Source organism: Chlorocebus sabaeus, chromosome 3 (assembly GCF_047675955.1).
Source record: "Chlorocebus sabaeus isolate Y175 chromosome 3, mChlSab1.0.hap1, whole genome shotgun sequence".
NCBI classification, from domain to species: Eukaryota; Metazoa; Chordata; class Mammalia; order Primates; family Cercopithecidae; genus Chlorocebus; species Chlorocebus sabaeus.
Genome location: NC_132906.1, coordinates 93,262,812 through 93,284,142, shown reverse-complemented (window position 1 = coordinate 93,284,142; position 21,331 = coordinate 93,262,812). Strand labels below are relative to the sequence as shown.

The 21,331-nt window shown below is 43.7% G+C and overlaps 1 protein-coding gene across 3 annotated transcripts in view; it reads right to left on the bottom strand.

Annotated features, from left to right (window-relative positions):
- LOC103214812 (uncharacterized) overlaps positions 1-21,331 on the bottom strand; it is a 682,137-nt gene that overhangs the window by 374,440 nt on the left and 286,366 nt on the right. The gene's annotated exons all lie outside the window — the stretch shown is intronic.

Here is a 21,331-nt window from a genome sequence, read left to right as displayed (position 1 = left end):
GGCTCAAGCCTGTAATCCCAGCACTTTGGGAGGCCGAGACGGGCGGATCACGAGGTCAGGAGATCGAGACCATCCTGGCTAACACGGTGAAACTCCGTCTCTACTAAAAATACAAAAAGCTAGCCGGGCGAGGTGGTGGGCGCCTGTAGTCCCAGCTACTTGGGAGGCTGAGGCAGGAGAATGGCGTAAACCCGGGAGGTGGAGCTTGCAGTGAGCTGAGATCCGGCCACTGTGCTCCAGCCCGGGTGACAGAGCGAGACTGTCTCAAAAAAAAAAAAAAAAAAAAAGTAATTAAAAAAAATTAACCTGGCAGAAAACATTCAACATTCATCAAGAGAATAGTTTAAAATAAATCAACTAAAAATTAATAACCATGCATATTTTTCAAGGACCATTGGATAACATTCAAAATCATTTTAGAGAAGTGCTAAATGATATGGAAAAATTCTCACAATGTAATGCTAAGTGAAAAATGCAGAATATAAGATTTTACATACATTATGATTTTTGTTTTTCCTTAAAACATGCACTTTGCTATAATCTGCATGCATTTTTTTCCAATTAGAATGATCATATTTAACATATTTAAAAAAAAAAAAAAAACTATGAGGAAGACTTTCCAATTGCATTTTGGGTTAGGACGCAGCATATTGAGACATGACTTAGACTGTGAATCTGAACATAGAGGGTTGAATTAGAAGCCCTTTCCCTCTCAATTCCAGGGTGTGGTGGTGGTGGTGGTCCCTCGAGCTCTAGCTGAGCTGATGGGTTACCTCTATCTCCATGAAATGTCTCAGTTACTCAGTGATACGGTCTGGATCTGTGTCCCCACCCAAATCTCATGTCTAATTGTAATCCCCAATGTTGAAGGAGGGGCCTGGTGGGAGGTGATGGGATCGGGGGGCAGAGTTTCCCCTTGCAGTTCTCATGATGCTGAGTGAGTTCTCATGACATTTGGTTGTTTAAAAGCGTGTGGCACCTCCCCCTTCTCTCTCTTCCTCCTGCTCCGGCTATGTGAAGACGTACCTGCTCCCTCTTCACCTTCTGCCATGATTAAATTTTCCTGATACCTCCCTAGTCATGCCTCCTGTACAGACTGCAGAACTGTGAGTCAATTAAACCTCTTTTCTTTTTTTTTTTTATTTTTATTTTTTATTATTATACTTTAAGTTGTAGGGTACATGTGCATAACGTGCAGGTTTGTTACATATGTATACTTGTGCCATGTTGGTGTGCTGCACCCATCAACTCGTCATTTACATCAGGTATAACTCCCAATGCAATCCCTCCCCCCTAAAACCTCTTTTCTTTATAAACCACCCAGTTTCAGGTATTCCTTTAGAGCAGTGTGAGAACGGATGAGTACACTCAGAGTTCCCTCTCGTTGCAGTGGTGCATGCAATGGTGCCCAGCAAAGTGGCCCATGGTAGGGGGGCAGTGGATGCCCTGCCCTGACATGCCATGCATTACAGTTGAGTTAGGATGAGAAGCTTTGGGCACAGAGGAGCAGGCAAATAATTGAAGGTGAAACATTTGCGAAGCGGCAGTGAAACCAACACAGGACCCCAGAGACCCAGAGGGGCAGACGGACACTCCCGTTTCACTCGGGAACACCTGCTGGACGCTGCCTGCAGCTTTCTCAAACTTCTCTGAGTCAAGAATCGCCCACGGTACTGTGCCAAGAGCCTTCGTTCAGTTGATCTGGAGACTTTCTTATACCTCGTTTCCAGAGTCACGTTCCAAGACGTTTCCACTGCTGTCTTCTCAGGACGTGTTGTATTTATTTGCCCTGCTCCAGCAGCTGTGCTGGTGGTTACGCTTGATGCAGCCTCTCATCCTGGGCGGTACATTTATTTTCTCATGTGTACTAGTTTAATAATCTGAAAACAATTCCTCTCTCATAGTTTTACATCACTTTTTAAAACATTCTGCTTCTGCCTCCTCCGTGTCAACGCTGCTTCAGCTCCTTCACCATTTGCTCCGTGGACACTGGGTGCCTGTCCTTAGATCTGAATTCTTAGAGGCCATGTTCTTTCCACCCATGGAGATGTTTTTAATATTTTTGTTTTTGTTGTTGAATAATAGATTGTAGTTTATGCTCCTATCATTCAGTATGCTTATTTTATAACAGAACTTCCTCTTGTTTAAAAAGAATATAAACTGTTTTCAGCACTGCTTTTTAAAATTATTTTGTGTTGTGCTCTGCCACAGTGGAACAGTGGTGGTAGCCGTGGAGGCTGCTATCGCCATCATCCCTTCAATCCCCATCATCCCTTCAATCCTCATCATCCCTTCAATCCTGATCATCCCTTCAGTCCCGATCATCACTTCAGTACCCATCATCCCTTCAATCCCCATCATCCCTTCAATCCTCATCATCCCTTCAATCCCCATCATCCCTTCAATCCCCATCATCCCTTCAATCCTCATCATCCCTTCAATCCCCATCATCCCTTCAATCCCCATCATCCCTTCAATCCCCATCATCCCTTCAATCCTCATCATCTCTTCAATCTCGATCATCCCTTCAATCTCAATCACCCCTTCAATCCCGATCATCCCTTCAATCCTCATCATTTCTTCAATCTCGATCACCCCTTCAATCTCGATCACCCCTTCAATCTCGATCATCCCTTCAATCCTCATCATCCCTTCAATCCCCATCATCCCTTCAATCCCGATCATCCCTTCAATCCTGATCATCCCTTCAATCCTCATCATTTCTTCAATCTCGATCACCCCTTCAATCCCGATCATCCCTTCAATCCTCATCATTTCTTCAATCTCGATCATCCCTTCAATCCTGATCATCCCTTCAATCCTGATCATCCCTTCAGTCCCAATCATCGCTTCAGTCCCCATCATCCCTTCAATCCTCATCATCCCTTCAATCTCAATCATCGCTTCAATGCTGATGTCCTATTCTTTATCCACACCTTGCCCAGCATCAGTTCTGCTCCTGGGATCTCCATTCTTGTCCTTGGCGCCAGCCCATTGTCACACTATCTTGGCGGCTTTTTATCCAAATGTCCACCTTTCTAGGCTGCTCTACCCCCTTCCTTCAGCTGAGAAAGACAGTTGGTCAACATGGGCAGTCACCCCTGGGCGTGGTGTTCATGGAAGAACTCATTTTCTCCTGGGAGAGGGAGGACTAGACCCTTCACTCACCTCTTTTGTTTCTAATTCTCTCCCTCTGGGCTCAACCCTGCATACTGAAATCCCACTCCCATCCTGCCCTGGTCATTCCAGAATCTATCACTCAACAAATAATGAGTCAGGTCCACTCTGCACCAGGCTGGGGCCAGGCACTGGGCTTCAACACAGAACAGAGTGAGCTTCCCTGCCCCCCAGCAGTCCCCTTCCACTGTGGGGGCCAGTGGCTCCCTATGCCTTGTCCTGGGCCTGTACCGGGGATTTGGACCCAGAGCCCCCTGTGCCACTTTCCTGAGTGGAACCTCCATGCACGGACCCTCCTCCAGGTTTGGCCCCCACTTCACTCCTCAGGTGCTTCAGGGGGGCTCAGGCCAGCGTGGGCTCCACCCAACACTGGGAAAAAGCCCCATTTTCATGTTTAAATCTGGTAAAAATAGTACAGCCAAACTTCTATCATGTTTAGAAAACTGGTGGAACAAATACCCCCATGTTATACTTTTTAGAAGAATCTGGCATTTGTGACTGGCCACACTCCCCACACTGATGGGGACTGTGTGTGTGTGAACCCTGCTCTGTTGCTGCCATTGATGGGGACTGTGTGTGAAGCCTGCTCCATCACTGCCATTGATGGGGACAGTGTGTGTGTGTGAAGCCTGCTCTGTCACTGCCATTGATGGGGACTGTGTGTGTGAAGCCTGCTCCGTCACTTCCATTGATAGGGGCTGTGTGTGTGAAGCCTGCTCCATCGCTTCCTTTCTCCTATTTCCCTTCCAGCCCTTTTCACTCATTTTAAAATAATGGCAGGACAGTGCAACAAATATGCAGAAAGGGAGAAGAGAAAACAGAGGAAAGTCAGAATAAATATAGAAGTGACTTTGGGGAGCGTCGCCACCTGTGTTTCTTCTTCCCTGCAGAAGTGTGACCTCTCTCTCCCCGCTCAAGACCATCTGTTTCCTAATTATCAACAGGTGGGCTTACAGCTATATTCAGAAAGCAACACCTCTCCCAACTGCAATCTTCTCCCCGGAATGCTAAAACCTATTGTATTTTCCCTGGGAAGAAAAAAAAATGTCTATTTCTCACAGACTGTGCTAAACCTGCCCTGGTGAATTCAGCTGAGGTCCCCACTGCGGACCAGGAGCAGGATACAGTGTAGACATCAGAGCACTGCAGGATCTCTCGTAGCCTTCATGGAAAGAGAAGCCCCAGAAGGACAGGCCCATGCAGCTGTTTGCCCAAAGCAGCTCTGAGCGCACTTGGGCAGGGTAACACCTAGTCATCCCTGGTCTTCATGAAGACCCTCAAGTTGAAACCTCAGACCTCTCGCACATATGCCCCCTTCTAAGCAACCAGAAAGAGTCCTGGCTATTTTATATTAATATTTCATTATGTTTTTCCTTAATGGGGACTAGATTGTATAAGCTTTAGCCCTCCCCAGAAACCTTGATTCACCTCTAGTTGTGAGATTCAAGGAATAATGGAATAAACACAAGTTGGGGTTTAGGCAAGAACTTGAGACCTGCCCTTCATAAATTTCCTCACCCAACCATGAGTCCAGTACACAGTGCTGTCCTCCAACACACCTGAGTGGGCCATGGTGCAGTTCAATACCAGGAAAAGTTAAAGAGAAAATGACTGCCATTTAAACACATTTTAAAATTTCTATACCATGCCATCTATTAACCACATATCTCATAAGTTACAGAGAAGTAGCATGGTCCTGGTGCCAGACAAGACCATGACATCCTGCGCTTACCATCCTTCTTCCTATGCAGGAGACGAGGGGCTGGACGTGCTCCTTGACTTAACTGATGCCTCGATATCCCTAAAACGTATCCTTTATCCCTCATCCTGCGATTGCGGAATGAAAGCATACATCAATGAGCAGCACAGAATTATTTTCATCCCTAACACCAAGTGGCCAAAGGCAAACCAGTCTGAAAATGGATGAAGGCACCAACGGGAAGCAAGGAGCTCTGGTCGTAGCTTTACAGGTTTCACAAGCTAAGGTGCAAAACTGTTTGTATTGTATTCTCTCTCTCTCTCCCTCTCTCTCTCTCTCTCCCCCCCCCCCCTTCTCTCTCATTTCTTCATTTTATTCTGAAGAAAATAGAGAAAGAGCTCATGAGGCAGGGCTCAAGGCCTCAATTCTGTGCTTTGTTTCAGTAACTTGCCTAGTCTGGGGAAGCCAAGCAGTGCAGACACAGGGCAGGGAAGCAGACGTGGCACGCACCGTCAGCCCCCAGAAGGAGCCACACTCAGGAATGGGAACCCTGGAGGCAGAGCATCTAACCGTAGAGAGTCCCATGAGAAGGTGTTTCCATACACTGAGAACTCTGTTGCTTCTCGTGTTTCTAAATGAAGGCAGCCATACCTGCTGGGTGATAGGTGTGAACGGCAGCCATCCCTGCTGGGTGATAGGTGTGAACGGCAGCCATGCCTGCTGGGTGATAGGTGTGAACGGCAGCCATGCCTGCTGGGTGATAGGTGTGAACGGCAGCCATGCCTGCTGGGTGATAGGTGTGAATGGCAGCCATGCCTGCTGGGTGATAGGTGTGAATGGCAGCCATACCTGCTGGGTGATAGGTGTGAATGGCAGCCATGCCTGCTGGGTGATAGGTGTGAATGGCTCACCATGCCTGCTGGGTGATAGGTGTGACTGGCTCACCATGCCTGCTGGGTGATAGGTGTGAATGGCAGCCATGCCTGCTGGGTAATAGGTGTGAATGGCTCACCATGCCTGCTGGGTGATAGATGTGAATGGCAGCCATGCCTGCTGGGTGATAGGTGTGACTGGCTCACCATGCCTGCTGGGTGATAGGTGTGAATGGCAGCCATGCCTGCTGGGTAATAGGTGTGAATGGCTCACCATGCCTGCTGGGTGATAGGTGTGACTGGCTCACCATGCCTGCTGGGTGATAGGTGTGAATGGCAGCCATGCCTGCTGGGTGATAGGTGTGACTGGCTCACCATGCCTGCTGGGTGATAGGTGTGAATGGCAGCCATGCCTGCTGGGTAATAGGTGTGAATGGCTCACTCAGGCTTGTACCAGAGATAACAGCTCTGTTCCTGTGAACACCTGTGTGGTCTCAGACATTTGGTTGAGATCCTCGCATTGTTTCACTCCATCCCACAACAGCCAGTCAATACACGTGGTCCATTCCAAATGAGGAAACTGAGGTTTGGAGAGGTTAGGAAGCCGTTTGGCACCAGCAAGCAGTAGAATTAGAACTCAGATCTGCCCGACACCAGAAACCTGTGCCCTTGACCCCATGTGTCTTCACAGTAGAAAATCATTCCACCTACGTGAGACAGTAAGGGAGGAGGAGGACACACACGTATTTAATTCACAAATAACCAGAATGTTCTAATACTGTGTCCTGAATGCCACCATCTGTCCAAATGCAGCCTAGTTTCCCTAATTCCCTAAAGAAGGCTGAGGCAGTGTCTCTGTGGAGACAGTGCAGACTCTGCATCCAGGCGGGGTGCATTTCAGTGGTCACCTCCTGCAGGTACCTTTCCTGGATGCCAAGGCCTACACACTCCCTCCACCGGAACTCCCTTGGACTTACCAAACCAGGGTGTGTTTGGTTGTTGCTTGTCACAACTGTGCCCTACAGCCCTGCGCAGTGGCAGGGCCCCCCACCACCGTCCCCCCCGCCCCAGTCTGGCTATGGCCTACTTTTGCTACAACACTTTCACTGTGGACCCTACTTTGTCCACATCTTATTTTTTTCTTATTGCTGCTTTTTTAATTAAGAAGTTAATTCATTATCACAATGTAAAATACAAAACCAGAGAGAGGATTAAAAAAAAAATTGTAGTCCGATTATTACACACACACACACCATAAACATTATTTAGCTCTTTCTTCCGTTATTTTTCTATGAATGTGTGTTTTACATAGTTCTGAGAACAAGCATTACATAAAATGTTGTATCCTGCTTTTCACTTAACATTTTATCACCAGCATGCTCCATGTAGTTAAAAAGAAATGTTTCACAAGCATTATTTTTGAATGGCTTTGTAATAGTCCATAAATCAGATATACTATGACTTAACCATTCCATGATTAACAAGTATTTACCAGCTAGTCTCTATTACGTCTTACAGGGTGGTAATGAACATCTTCCTGCATAATATATATATTTTTTCATTTTGCATTATTTCTTTGGAACTAAATTATAGAAGTGGAGAAAGAAAGGGTGCTGACATTCTTCAGAGTGTTGATAAATATTGCCAAATTGCTTAGGAATAATAAAGGGCTATTTTTCAATTCCACAAACCTGACAGTTTTTAGTATAATCTTTGAAGATATTTGCTCATTTGATTAAGAAAAAGAATCCCTGCCCTATTACCTCCTGCCAAGTTCCTTAGATTCAGTCCTCCTGCTAGAAAGCTATGAACCCACTCTTTGCCCCAGTAATCTTCAACACAGTTCTCACCTCCCTGGATGGAGGGTGATTGCCTGAGGAATTGTTTTACGTTCCTATTGCCTTCACTCCCCACCAAGCCATTCAGATCCAAGTTCTCAGTCCTGCTGGTTCTAACCTACATTGCTGCCTAACAAGCTTTCAAAATGTCCTTCTAGCTTTCACCATGAATATGTGGAAGATAAAACATCATATACATATTAAAGTGTCAAATCCATATTTTCTGTTTGTCCCCAAAACCACTTTATGAAGTACAATAATCAGGGAAACATCTGGATAGACTCAACAACAACAACTGTAATTACGATGTATTGAGAGTTTACTATGTGCCAAACACAGTATATTAAGAACTGTGCCATATTTTATTTAAGCCTTTCCAGAAGACAATGACATAAGCATCAGGACCACAACTTCTTATCTGAAATCCCCAGACCCAGTTGTTTTTCGAATTCATAACTTCCAGATTTTAGAACTTGTTTTTCAGAATTTATAACTTCCAGATTTTAGAACAGTCTACTGCAGTTTTGTAAAATACCATATATTATATCATATGCCAAGGGATCTCAGGCAGGAGACTGTCACTGAACATTAATATTTCCACAGTAAGGTGTATGAATATCAAATGGAATAGGGATTATAAATAGCTTCACATCAGTTGAGGTCAGGGTTTGTTAGAAAATGCTACCAGATGAAAGACAATGAGAGAATATTTGTATTTCTATTCTCTCTCTCACGGAGGTAAACACCTAACTCATATAAAACCAGTGTCTAGTTATTAACTAATAATTTGAGAAGGGATCTATAACACAGTTTTGTTTTTGACCACTGGAATTCTTACCTAAATTGACAAACTGGCCACAATTCAAAGTAGTGTTAGTGCACAGGGTCGGTTTAAGCATAAATATCTACGAATTTACATCGAGCTAGTGTAACACGTGCCTTGATCAACTTCTGCCCAGAAAGTCAAGGATCAAGGACAGGTAAATAAAATATTAAACAGCCACTTTATACTTTTCCTAACATATTTTTTCACAGGCAATAATGAATATTGCTTGACCATATGTAGAGCAGTGACCTAGAACCAAAGAGATTTTTAAAACAATGAAAAGTATTACTAACCAAAAATAGAAACTTTAAAAGAAAGGCTAAGCAGCCAACTAGATACAGCTGAAGAGAGAATTATATGATTAGAAAATACACTTCAATTCTCAATAACTTATGCAGAATGGATAAAATAGAAAAAAAGGAGAAAATATGAAACACAATTTAAGAGACATATAGAATAATATGAGAAAATATCAGAAAAATGTAAGAAAAATAAAAGTTAAATATATAAATTAATATAATATTAAATATATTTTCTATCAGAATTCTAGGAGGAAAAATAGATTGAGAGACAATATTTGAAAAGATAATGATGGAAGGTTTTATTACTTTTTAAAAATATACATTTTCATATTTAGGGAGACCAATAAATCCCAAGAAGGGAAATTTTAAATCTGCTGAATTTAGCTACAACCTAGTAATACTGCCAAATATAAATGATAAAAAAAAGACATTTAAAAGTGATTATCAAGGAAAAGGTAGATTTCCTAAAATTAAACAATAATTAGAAAGGTAGCTGGCTTCTCAATAGTTATAGGAGAAGCTGGAAGGCAGTGGAATAATATCTTCAAAAAAACAGAAAAAAAGATGTTGACTTGAAATTGCCTACCAGCTAATTGTACTTTTGAAAATGATAATGAACTAAAGACATTTTTAAAAACTATGATTGATATTTATTAAAGGAACTTTTATAGGGCAAACTCTATGAAGAGAGAAAGGATTCCAGAAAAAAGGTCTGAGATGCAAGAAGAAATGTTTAGCACACAAAATAGTAAATGTGTGAGTACATCTAAACAAGCATTAACCATGGAAATAATAACATATAATTTGTATGGTTAAAAATAACAAGATAGAACTAAGTTATATATACAACATATAATTTATACTGAAAGAACTCTGCATTTCCTACATTATTTGTGAAGAGGGTAAATATTAGCAGTAGACTTTGTTAAGTGGCCATAGCTTCTTAATATTTCTAGGATAATCAATAACATCATAGAAATAGAATGTATTACTTCCAAATTGAATTGCAAAATAAGACAGGGAGGAAAAAAGTCTCAATCAATTTAAAAGAAGGTAAGAACAGAAGGGGAAAAAAACCTGGAAAAGGCAGGACAAATAGAATGCATGAAATAAAATAGTAGTAAGGAATCCAAATACACCAGTACTCACAATCAAATATAAACGAATAAACTTCCTAATTTAAATATTATGGTTATTACTCTGAATTTTAAAAGTTCCAACTGTATGCCATTTAGAAGAGCTCTATCTAAAACAGAAATGCATAGACAGGTAAAATGCAAAAAGATGGAAAATATATTTCAAACAAATAACTTAAAAAGCTGGTACAGATGATAGATATATTAATATCAGTTGGAAGCAAAAAAAAAAAAAAAAAAAAAAAAAACAGAAAAGACAAAAGGCCTTACTAGAGATTTTTTTTTAAAAAAAGAAATTACTATATATTGACAGAAGTATAGGAAAGTATAATAATTCTAAACATTTTTATTCTTATTAACATAGCTTCAACATATATAAAACAAAAATAGATAAAATTATAAAAATATTGGTAAATCTAGTATCACATGGTAGATTTTAAAAACAACTCCATAAATATTTGAAAGACCAAGCAGACAAAAATAAGTCAGGATATAAAATATTTGAATACTGCTATTAAAGAGGTTGATGTAGTAGAAATATATAGAAGTAGAGAATAAAGTGTGATTTTTTTTCCACTCAAGAAATATTTACAAATACTGACCATATACTAGAATATAAGGCCAATTGCAACATGTTTTAGCACATTACTATAACAGACACATATTTTCTAACTGCACCCAAATTTTTTAGATTCTAAGACCCAATTTTCTTTTTCTATTTTTAGTGTCTTTGAAGTTGTGATATGTCTTAAAATCAGTGACTTCTTATACTTGCTCTTGCCCTTTTTTATCCACACTTTAGGATTTCTGAAATCAAAATACTTTTTAGAATCAATAGCACTCTAAACTCAATATAATATACTAAGCTCAAAATTAACAAAATAATTTTAAAACAAATCTGTATATTTGTGAAGTACAAAATACATTTCCAAAAACCTCATAAGTCAGAATAGCATTTATAGTGAAAACTGGTAAATACTTAGGACTGAGCAATAAAATTACTAGGTACCAAGAATTACAGGATGCAGCCAAAGTCATAATAAGAGGCAAATCTGTAGTCTTAAATTATTATATAAGAAAAGAAAAAATCTAGACGTTAATGAATTACAAGATTAAGAGAATAGACCCAACAAAGTAAAAGAAAGAGAATTAGAACAAAATATTATGTACTTGAAAATAAAGAAATGGGAGAAAGAATCAACAAAGCCAAAATTTGGTTCTTTGACAAAGACTAATAAAATTAATAAATCTCTGGCATATAATCGAGGTTAAAAAGGATAAAAGTCAAATATACATTGCACAAATTAAAACACTGGCAATAATGAACATACAACAAACATTTTAAAATATCCTAGGGTTATCAGAAAAAATTTAAGCCAACCAATGTGAAAAAATGTGAAAATGACAAATTCTGACATAGCACAGTTATCCAAACTAATGCAAAAAGAACCAAATAGTCCTATAATCATTACATACTTTGAATCAATATTTAAAATCTACCTTCAGAGAAAATACAGATGATTTTACAGTTGAGTTTTACCAAGCATTGAACAATTTCACCACAACACTGTTCCAGAGAAGATAAATATTTCTCAAATTCATGTATTGTATTGGTTATCAAAATCAAGAATAATTTAAGAAAAAGATGACAAGCCAGTCTCATACATGAACAGAAGCACTCATAAACACAAATGCAAAAATACGACATTGTAAGCAAATAGAATCTAGGTCCAAATTAAGTTTATTATAGGACTTTAAGGTTTCCTTTGCATTAAAAATTACATTATTATATTAACAGCCCCAAATAGAAAAAACCATATGCCAGATGTTGAGACTTTTGATACCATTCTGGTAATCCAGATGGCATAGTATTGGCACTGGACTGACAAACAAATGGAACAGAATATAGAATTTAGAAACAGACCCACACATATATAGAAACTCAATTTCTAACAGAGCTGGCATTGTGAGTGACTGAAGGAAGAAAGGGACAACTAGCAGCCCAATGAAGCCAAGAATTGGGCCTCCCTACCTCACACCATTACACCATATACAAAACAATGCACTAGTAATTAACATGTGAAATGATTTTTTTTTTTTTAATTTGGAAGAAAATATAGGATATCAACTTTGTATAATTTAGGTAAAGAAAGTTTGTTTTTTAAATAAAGACACAAAATCTACAAAACAGCAGAAAAGCTGGATAATTCAACTGTATTAATACTTAGAACTTCTGTTCACATAAAGGTACTGCCACACATAACCATCAAAGAAATAATATCCAGACTCTAGGAAGAACTCTGAAGCAATCAGTCAGAAGAAGACCATCAACTTCATAGAAAAATGAATAAAAGATAAGAGCCGACACTGAACAGGAACAAAAATATGAGGTATCAGTGAATATAGGACACACTGTCTCCTATACTAACCTGGTAAATGCAAAGCTAAGCTACAGTGAAATCTCATTCACACTTACTGGATGAATTAAAATATAAAGTCTGATGATACTCAATATTCACAGAGGCAGAGCAGCTGCATCTCTTTTACACCATCGGAGGGGGAGGAAATTTGACACACCATTGGTCATCTCCTACCAGTGTTGCACAGGCTCATGCTGAGGAACTGGCCACACCACTCTGAAGGTACCACTAATGCATGTGCAATAATACAAGCACAAGAAAGTCCTGAAAGCCCTGTTTATGATCAGGAAACCAAAACCAACAGCACTGCATGAAACCCATATATCTATGGCCTCTGAAAGGATGAATGAAAGGTGTTAAATAGCAGTGAAAAAAGGAATGACTCAAAAATACAATGTTGACTGAACAAAACGGGGAACAGAATCATAGAGAATAATAATATATATCATTGAAGTCAGTCATACTGGGGTCAGCAAATAATCAGTGCTATTTAGTGTGTTGTTAAGGAAGGGGAACATCAGACACTGGGTCCTATTGTGGGGAGGGGGGGAGGGGGAGGGATAGTATTAGGAGATATACCTAATGTAAATGATGAGTTAATGGGTGCAGCACACCAACATAACTCATGTATACCTATGTAACAAACCTGCACGTTGTGCACATGTACCCTAGAACTTAAAGTATAATAATAATAATAATAACTGTTGAAACTCTAAAGACAAGCAAAAGGATGGCTGCACACACAGGACAGCAGTGGCTCCCTCTGCAGGACGGGAGGAGCTACACAATGCAGGAGCCCTGGGGGAGCTGCGTAGACACTGACAGTCTGCGATTTCAAGCTGAGTGGTGAATCAATAATTTCTAGTTTTATATTTTAATTTGTGTATTTGCTTTATAGGATTTTTATTTATGATCTATTTTGTAATGATATTTTAATAAGATTAAGTTTAGCAATTTAAAAAGTAGAAATTAAAAAGCAAAGGTATCAAAATCCCCAAATGACGATCAGAAAAATTACAACCTTAATAACATGTAACGATTTTTAAGCACTCACCATGGGCAGATGCATGGTGTTCCTCATGATAGCATCTCCATGATACAAGTGCTGTTCATGTGTCCATCTTACAGATACATGCAGCCAGACCCCGGTGAAGAAACAGCTTCCCCAGCTTCGAGTTTGAACTATCTGATTCCAAACCCTTGCCATCAGCCTATGTGGGGTAAACTCCTTTAAAAAGAAGTAAGTGTTGAAAAGGAGATACAGTTGATGAGATTTAAATAAAAGTTAAATCTGAAAACCACTGAGATAAAAAGCTTGAAAGATGAAGGAGAGGGAAGATTAAAATAGAAGTCTAAAACCCACTAGTTGTAAAGTGAAAAAGAATAAGAACAAGTGAGATTAGGATTTAAGAACAGAAAACCAATCTTAAACCAACAAAAAAAGTTTAAAAAGACAGGTAAAATTGACAAAAATATTTTTGAAAAGAAGAAGGCAGACTTGAAGCGCTAGAGCAGATGAGGACAGAGGCTGCTGCTGGGAGCTTTGCCCATGCACATCACCCCGAAGAGCTGTGCAGCCCCTGGCAGCAGAGGCAGGGAGCTCGGGCAGGACCTGCCCTGGCCAGGTTCCCTTTTCACCTCCGCTTCTCCCTCTGACTTGCCAGCAAGCTCCAAGCACCTGCTGTCTGCAAGGCGGGGAGTCCGCTGTGGGTACAAGAAAGGCTGAATCTCAAAGGACTTCCCAACCAGGGGCTGCTTAGAAGAAATGGGATTGGGGGTGGTTGTAGGGAGAAGCACCTTGAAACTGAGGAAACTGTGTGCACCGAAGTTTACTGCAATGAAAATAAGAGAAAGAAAGAAAGACAGAGGAGAAAATGTATCACCACCCCATGGCCTATATTTGCCTTCTTTCAGGAAGGAACTAAAAAGCCAGCAAGTCCCATCGCACACCTCTCACATTTAAGAAGAGAGACAGCGGGCGTAGGAAGAGGTACCTTTTGTTTGCGGGAGATGGAAGGCAGTGAGAAGCAGTTTGTGAGAATCATAAATAGAAATAATATGCACGTCCTCCCATCATTCATAACGGAGGTGTCTAATTGATGCATCTTTATTATAGGCTTTTCCAAGTACAAAATAGCATCAGTTAATTCTGTTTTTTTAAGCAAGTTTTTTTCTATACTAATTCCTTTGTTTTACAAATCAGTTTTGTACTTCTCCACTCCTTACACCTGGAAATTTGCTCTTTCTGAAGGTAGAATAGAAATGAGAAGAGTTTGTTTACAAGTTGAGGCTGGGAGTGAAGGAAAGAAAAAGTTTCCCACGTATTTTCAAAGACTTTTTTTCTCCTACTATGTAACACCCCTTTCTCCTACCTTGACATGATTTATACAATTCACTTTGAACTCACATATGTTTGAATCACTTTTCACTTTTACCTACAAAGCCCCTGTGAGGGAGACCTGTGAATTTGATTGTAGACAACTCCTAAGATTTACTAAGACAAGCAGAAAAGTTCCATTGCCTGTTACCTCAAATAAAATCCACAGTTTAAGAGCTGTAATCTTCCTGTTGCTTACCAAATATGCAGAAACACCTGCACTGATGTAAGAAGACCCGTAAAAATATTGCATCGTTTAGTTAGTATCTCTGAAAAATATTGATTCGGACAAAATACTCATTGTGCCACTGAGCAGCATGAGTGCGTCAGGTGACAGGCCAGCAGTAGGGACACTCTGCCATGGCTTATGACATCAGCTTGCTGATTCAGGAAGAATGGGTGATCTAGAAAGATCTGACAGGCTGCATAATCTACTTTTCCTGTTGAGAGAGCAAAAGCTAAGAGGGGATTTTTCTCCTTCAAACTTGTGAGTTATGAATGTCAAATCAGATATTTCAATTTCACCATTTTTAAAGCAAATAAGAGTGTCTTTCTTTTTTTTTTTTTTTTTTTTTTTTTTTGAGACGGAGTCTCGCTCTGTCTCCCAGGCTGGACTGCAGTGGCCAGATCTCAGCTCACTGCAAGCTCTGCCTCCCGGGTTTACGCCATTCTCCTGCCTCAGCCTCCTAAGTAGCTGGGACTACAGGCGCCCGCCACCTCGCCCGGCTAGTTTTTTTTTTTGTATCTTTTAGTAGAGACGGGGTTTCACCATGTTAGCCAGGATGGTCTCGATCTCCTGACCTCGTGATCCACCCGTCTCGGCCTCCCAAAGTGCTGGGATTACAGGCTTGAGCCACCGCGCCCGGCCAAGAGTGTCTTTCTAATTATATTTACGTGTGTATGTATTTTGAGACAAGGTCTTGCTCTGTTACCCAGGCTGGAGTGCAGTGGTGCAATGAGAGCTCACTGCAGCCTTGGACCCCAGGGCCCAAGTGATCCTCCCACCTCAGCCTCCCGCGTGGCTGGGACTGCTGGCTTGAGCCACCATGCCCAGCCTGATTCTCACTCTAAGACTGACACCGTCAACCAGACCGCCTAGAGCAAGGAAGCATCACTTAAATCCTAAGTAGCTTAAACTCCACCTAGTTATGAAAACTAATTCCCCGTGGAATGTAGACCACAGATATTTAAATCACCGTGGGTCAAATAAGGCAACCTGGGGAGACGCCTGGCTCTGCATGGAGGCTGATGGGAGAAACCTCCATCCAGGATGGAGACATGGCCTTGCAGGGTGGGGCTGCACAAACCTGTCTTGCATCCCAAGGTGTTCCCATCTTCCCAGAACAACACACCAGATGTGCCTGTCCCTGACATAGACACACACAAACAGACACAGACACAGACACACATGGACACACACACAGAAACAGACATAAATACAGACATACAAACAGACAGACACACAGACAGACATGGACACACAGAAACACACACGGACACATACACAGACACACATGGACACACACAGAAACAGACACACAGACACACATGGAGACATACACAGACACACAGGGACACACACACAGAAACACACAGACAGACATGGACACACACACAAACACAGACACAGATAGACACACACACACACGGACACACACACACAGAAAAAGACACAGACACACACATAGACATGGACACACACACACAGACACACACATAGAAATAGACACAGACACAGAAACATACACAGACAGACACACACAGACAGACATGGACACACACACAGAAACACAGACACATAGAGACTCACACCCAGAAACACACAGAGACACACACAGACACACAGGGGCTCACACACAGAAACAGACACACAGACTGACACACACAGATACACAGAGAGATGTACACATAGACACAGACACACAGAGATACACACACAGAAACACAGACACACACATACACACAGAGACACACACAGACACACACAGACACACACATGTAGAATTTGGAGAACCATTTCACTGGACGATTTTGAGACTTGTGGATGGAAAAAACCATTCTATTTATTAGCCGTGTGGACTTGTACAATTGAAACCCTTTTCCACGTCCAAGTGTCCTCACCTGTATGATGAAGATAATCATGGCTGCATTACTCAGCTGTGTGAAGGTTCAGTGAAATATCTGAGAAGAGTCCAGCTCAGTGCCTGATACTTAGTAAGAAATTTATAAATGGGATTCATTTCTATAATTCATTCCTATTCAAATGCCTCCCATAATACATTTCCATTAAATTTCTTTTTAATACATGATACAACTTATATAATGACTACAGTATAATAAAATCAATCATAAATCGCTGTCATTCCGTTACTATTTTGGCTGGAGAGAGGGTGAGTGCGTGGCCCAGGTTTGAGGAGGCAGGACCAGGTTCCATAGCGTATGAGCCACTTTATCCCAAGGGCAGGGAGAAGACACTGGGTCCTTCTGCACAGAAGAGCATTAAGTTCACGTTTTCGGGCGGTCACCCTGGTGGTGGGGGGAGGACAGATGGGCGGCGGCCAGTTAGGAAACGCACAGGGGCCCGGTGAGGGTAGCAGTGCCCAGAGCAGCTGTAGGCAGGGCTCCGAGAAGTAGCCGCCAAGGGCTGCTTAGGAGTAGAACTGAGGTTGATTGGACGTGTTTAGTGAAGGAAAGTGTTTTCAGACTTGGATGTCTGGGCAGCTGGCGATTCTCCCGGTCAGGAGCACAGAAGGGCAGCAGGCTCAACGCTCATGCCTTTAACCCGCCCTCCCAGAGGAGCCCGCACCCAAGTCCTGTCTCGGGTTGGCTTCCAGGGAACCCTAAATGAAGATAAGGGCTGCAGAATCACTAAAGCGGCGACCAGAGCCTTCAGCCTCAGCGCTGCGGGATCCTGGCACCAGACGGGATGTATCCCTTAGGGGCTTCTGGTGACTCCCCAGCACAAAGCACCCACCAGAGAGCCAGAGGCCCTGCAGGGGTCAAGAATAGAGGGATTGCCCAGTTGGCCAAAGGTCAACGTTGGACTCGAGCCGCTGAGATGCTCCAGCTGCACACCAGTGGGCAAGCCTCAGACCTGCCAGGGACAGGGCAGCATCTTCAGGGAGGATGGGTCACACCCAGGCAGCAGCTCTGATAACCAGGCTCCCCCTCCGCAGCAGGCAGAGGACATCAGTGACCGCCCCCAGAGCTCGCTCGCTAGCTAATAGGCACAGAGCCTTGCTATTCGAAGTGTGACCCACGGACCAGCAGCTCAACCTCTCCTGGGAGCTTGCTGGAAACACAGAATGTCACGCCCCTCCGAGCCCCTTGCATCAGAATCTGCATTCTAGCCAGGTGCCTGGGGACTTGCACACATGCTCAGGCTCGAGCGGCAGTGACCTACGGAATATTGACTCCAGATTACAGCTAAATATGGACAACTTATCATCAGAGACTCTCTACTAACTGCAGATCATAGCTATACAAACATCTAGAGGTATGTGCACATGTTGTGTTATGTGTGCACATGTATGCAGGCGTGTAACATGTTCATTCAAAATGTTTGCATTTATTTGCGTGCTGAGCACACCCAGGCCAGTGCACTAGTGCTGGGCGACTCAGCCATGGCTCTCTCCCCCGCACCGATGTGCAACTTCCTTATACAGCTTTGTGCAACCTTCCTTATACAGATGCGCGTGTGTAACTGACGAGAGCCAGAGCTTCTGTGATTACAGGGCATCTCCCACCCTCAATTCTTGCACCGGACTAACGATAAACAATAAGGAAACAGCCAAACACCACAGAGAAAACCTTATTTTAAACAAGAAACGGACATCCTGGCAGTCCCACCTTGCCTGTCTGCTTGGAAAGCCAAGGCCAAGAGGCGAATGACGGCCAGTGAGTCTCCTTCCCAAACCCTCTCCCTGCTCTCCCACCTGGGCTGTGCTCCGCGGTGTCCCCATTCAGAACTTCCCACCACCCCACACTCACCCAGTCTCTCCCAAAAGGCCAGTTTGAATCCCACATGCTCTAAGAAACTTCCCCAGTTGGTCAAATAGCTACATTTGGAAGCCAAAATTCAAGGTACAAGCTAACAAATTTAACTAGGTTAATATGTTTATACACAAGATCTGTCAAACAGAAACACCATTCCCAGTTTTAAATCAAGACCCAATGGCCTGGTTCATACAATCTTGCCTGACACTTAATTGTCTTCGGCAGTTCCAAACATTTTCACTACACTTTTTGCAGTGGAAACCCACGCCTCTAGGTCTGTCGCTTTTCAGGACCTCAGGGTCCTGACTTCAGGGTCAGTGGCAGCTGAAAATTAAAAGTTTAAAAGAACAGAACAATTGGAAAGATCTTTTTCAAAATGATTGCCAGAACCTCCAACCAGGCAAGCAGCACCCTCATCTCCAGGGAGGAAGGCTCCTCAGCAATGGATCTCCAAGGAGGCCTGGAGGAGCTGCAGCTGGAACCGTGGGGCAGGAAGTGGTGCCAGGGAAGAGCCAGGCTTGGGTAACGAGGAAGAAGGGGCTGACCAGGAGATGCTCTGTTATCACTGGAGTTAGAACGGGACCAGCCCTGGAGGTGCCACCTTCATCCCTCCCACATCCTCCTCGTGCTGTTGTGGAGGCCGTGCAGGTGGAGCCAATGATGGCTGGGATGGGGACACACGAGGTGCAGTGAGAGAGGGAGGGAGTGCTAGGACCTCCTAGCAGCTTCCTTAAGATGGGGCATGGACCCCTTAGTGTACCTTGAGTTCCCAGTGTCCCCTGGTGGACAGGTGTGGGTAGCATACACCAATGAGCTTAAAGAGTTTAATTCAAGAAAACCTTCAAAACTGGTCAACTTGACATTTCCTGACTCCCTCGGGGCTCGGTCATGAGGTGGCCAAGCAGCCCCATTAAGCCGTTATGATGTCCTGAGCCAATGCCAGCTAGACCAGCAGCTGTGACGTGTCAACTCCACTCCTCTGTGGCTTGAACAATGGTGATTCACGCAAGGTATATGGTGATTCATTCCCCACCCTGTCAAAGTAAAACTTCAGCCACTGCTGGGGTCACCATGCCTCAGGGAGAGGGAGCCTGCAGACATTTAGACGGATGGGGTGTAGTTTAACATCAATGTCTGCAGACATCGATGTCCGGGTGGGCCCGCTGGGAGGTGGGTAATAAGTGGAGTCCCACCCCATCTGGCCCCACAGACCTGGACGATGGCTATCTTCCCAGTTCCTAGCTGTACACCTGGAATGGAAATGTTCCGTGAGATCGGAATGGACTGTGGGGTGAGAGCCCTCAGTGTGAAGAGAGTCTGATGGAAGCCTCAGAGTTGCCCCCTTGCCAGATGAATGAGCAAGCCACAGATGAATTCCAGAAGGGCCTAAAGGGTGCATGGGCCATCCTGCCACATCTCCAAGTAGCTCCCTAGGAAGCCTGGAGCAATGACCAACCCAACGGTGCGTGCCTGGGTGCAGCCCGCACCTGCCCTGGCATCTGTGCTGGAAGGGTCCCATGGCGTCAGGGTTGTGGGACCAGCGTTGACCTGAAAAGCATGTGGGTTCCCATCTCTCAGAGGAAGTAGGACCAGAAACAGTGACACCGACGGGGTATGTGGGATGCCTTTGTGGTCTTGCTGCAGGGGTGTGTGAACCCCCTGCCTTCCATCCTCAGGGACCCTGATGTCCCAGCTCTCCACAGAGCATCCCCTTGGCCCCCTGTGCTGGTGGGTCAAGGTCATCAGACTTCAAGGGCCAGATGTGAGAGGCCGTGCTAGATGCAAGCTCTCCAAGGGTGGGAGGTCAGCCCCAGGAAGGTCAGGGGCCACCACATTAGTGCAGCTACCCGGGGATGGCCTCCAAAATAAAGAAGAAGTCATCATCCTCCACCTCCATCTCCTCCAGGGGAACCACAGGGGTCCTCTTTGGGCCATAGAGGCCTCATGCTTCAGCCTCGGGAGTGTGGTTTCAATATACACCCAGTGACAGGGGAAGCTTGCAGCTGTGGGTGGGACCCAGAGAAGGACAAGGGCATGCAGGGGGCCCTGGGGTGGTGTAAGTGGCTCTCTCCTTACCCTCTGGCCTGGGAGACACTATAGACCTAAAGGAACACCTGGTGGGAAAATGTCATGTTGAGTTTTCAGCCAGCCAGGGAGAGACTCCAGCTAGGCCCTGAGGGTCCTACAGCAAGGCCATGCTGGCTGCTGCTTTAAAGAACCACGCGCCTCTTGCAAAAGTCCTGGGGTATGCTACAGGGCCTCGGTGGAGACTGAGCACTTGTCAGCGGACATCAAGTGACAGCGTCATCAGAACTGCATGAAATGGGGACAGACAGAGGCACAGGGTCCAGACACTCTAGCAGGACGTTTATGGGTGGACATGGGACGGGATCGTGTGAACGGCTGGGCAGGTGGTCCTAACCCCAAGACAGCCCCACAGTGGCACTAATGCCTCTCCCTCAGCCCACCCTAGGGGGAGGGTCCCTCAGGACCAGCTGCTGGTATAGGACCAAGGGTGACCCCACTGTAGGGTGCCCCTGCCCCAGGGTTCCTTGTGGGACTGGCAAGGACCTCAATCCTCCCGGCCTGCCGTTCAACATCCCCTATACCTAGTTCTGCCCTCCTCTCTCCCATGCAGAGGAGAATCCCCAACAAACTTCCTACATCCAAATCTGTGTCTCAGAATCT